This window comes from Bison bison, unplaced genomic scaffold (assembly GCF_000754665.1).
Source record: "Bison bison bison isolate TAMUID 2011002044 unplaced genomic scaffold, Bison_UMD1.0 scf7180017857661, whole genome shotgun sequence".
Classification (NCBI taxonomy): domain Eukaryota; kingdom Metazoa; phylum Chordata; class Mammalia; order Artiodactyla; family Bovidae; genus Bison; species Bison bison.
The window spans coordinates 119,592-122,042 of NW_011488234.1; positions in this window are offsets into that span (position 1 = coordinate 119,592).

Consider the following 2,451-nt stretch of genomic DNA (forward strand, 5'->3'; position numbering starts at 1 on the left):
GGGGTTGGGGGGTGTGGAGGGAGCTAAGGCAAGAAAATCAGCCTTTGGGTAAAGACAGACACAGACAGCAGAGAGCTCCGCCCCAGCCGGATCTGAGCATCCCCTTCCCCTGCCCAGATCCCTCCCATTTCCCACCCCCCACCCCTGGCCCCAGCTGCAGTCCAAGCTCCGCCGCTGCCTGTGCAGCCCTCTGGTCTCAGTTCAGTTCAGTCCTGTCCGACTCTGTGACCCCATGGACTGCAGCACGCCAGGCCTGCCTGTCCACCACCAACTCTCAGAGCTTGCTCAGACTCATGTCCTTTGAGTCGGTGATGCCATCCAACCATCTCAACTTCTGTCATCCCCTTCTCCCACCTTCAGTCTTTCCCAACATCAAGGTCTTTTCCAGTGAGTCAGTTCTTCACATCAGGTGGCCAAAGGATTGGAGTTTCAGCTTCAGCATCAGTCCTTCCAATGAATATTCAGGACTGATTTCCTTTAGGATTGACTGGTTGGCTCTCCTTGCAGTCCAAGGGACTCTTAGGAGCCTTCTCCAACACCACAGTTCAGAAGCCCTCTGGTCTAGCTTCTGCTAACTGCTGGTCTCACCTCCTGGCGGCTGCCCTCAAGCCTGTTATGCTTCTGCAGAGCTGAAGTGCTGAGCACCAAGGCTTTATGCTGTCAAGTCCCTGAGTCTCTGTAGCAGGTTCTTGGACACCAGCTGTGTGCTGCCCCTCAGGCCCTGTCCACACTACCAGGGCAAGCTCTGGGCTGCCTCCCCTGCCAAGCAGGTACCTGCCTCTCCAGGCCCGTGTCCACTCACGCTGGGCACTGCCTGTGAGGGCTGCACTCACAGCAGGCCGCATCTGGGGTGGATGACCAGACAGACATGTGATCTGACAAATGAGATGGATGGACAGTGGGAGGCATGGTGGGAAGGAGGGGCCCAAGGCGGGAGGGAGGCAGATGACAGGACTTGGAAGACAAGGGAGCCGGGACTTCCCTGGCGGCCCGGTGGTTGGGACTTGGTACTTCTGCTGCAGGGTGCATAGGTTTGATCCCTGGTCAGGGAGGTGAGATCCTACATGTTTCATGGTGTGGCCCCCGAACGATGAGGAAACAGAGCCAGGTGGGGGATCGCACGTGTGGGCAGGCCTCTCCACGTCTGAGCTTGGTGCTGGGGTGGGCGGTCCCTTTGCTGAGTGATGAAACCACTGCTTGCTGGTAGGGCCTAGCCAGGGGGCTGTGGGGTGCTGGCTGGGCTGTGGTGTGACCCTAAGCCTGACGCGGGCCATGGATGGTTCGGGGAGGCCCCTGCCTGCTGCGTGTGGCTAGGGTGACGTCGTGTGCTCCAGGTAGGCTGCCCGGCCAGAAGGGTCGGGAGCTGCGGGGCAGGCACACCCGCACAGCAGTCCCCGTGCCCTGCCGGGACCTGCAAGCTGCCTGGGGATGGACAGACAGAGTGTGGATCCCCAGGCCTGGCCCCCACGCCTGGGCTGGTCTCCCGGGGAGCTGCAGCCTCTAAAGAACTCAAGCAGGCAGTGGGTGGATCGACTGGGGCTCTGGCCTGGACTCAGTCCTGGGCCTGGCCTACTGGGTGCGTGGTCTGCAGGGAGTGGGGGCTGGAAGCCCCAAGAGAGGACAACGGAGAGCCGGGTGCCTGGAACCTCCCCCGTCCATGTGCGCAGACTTGCTGGGGACCTGCACGTGGTGGGGCTGGGACCCCCAAGGCCAAGCGGGCCCGGGGAGCCTCTGACCCTGCCTGGGGTCTGGGAGCCTGATGGGCACACGTGGCTTCCTGGAGGTGGGGCCTGGTGGACGGGGACAGCAGAACCCCCAGATAGCTCGCCTCAGGTGCACCAAGCAGTCAGGTTGGCTGGAGGAGGGGGTGACTTTAGGGGAGCCTGGTTCTAATCCGTGAAGGCCTCTCTCCCTGGAGGACAGGTGGGCAATGGACAGCCTGATCCTGGAGCCTGGGGCCCAGGCAGCTGGCCTGGGGATGGGGCCGCTGGGCACACAGCGTGTGGGCACCAGACGTCCGGACGTCGAGTGTGGGGTGGCTTGACAGGACGGGGCAGGGGACTTAGGCCTGGCTGCTGCTGCTCCTGCACCTGCCGGCCCTTTCCCTGGGGGAACCAGGTCATGACCGGGGTGGGGCTGTGTCCCAGTGATGGGGGACAGTGCCCGTGGGGCCCCTTTGGTCCAGGTCACACAGCAGCCTCCAGGGAAGGCTGACTCCCCTTTTCCAAGAGGCTCTGGGTAACCCCCCAAAGTCATGTGATGTCTCTGGGGAAAGAGAGCTGCCCCAGCCTCATTTCTGGGGCCACTTGAGGGTTAGCCTTCCGCTGCTGCCTTTGGGAGTCCCTCGGGGATGGTCCTCCCCAGGCTCCCTCCTCCCATCTGGATCCCTGTGCTGTCCCTCCCCACCCGGGGACCCCGTCTCCCCACCCAGGTACCCTGTCTTCCTGCCCT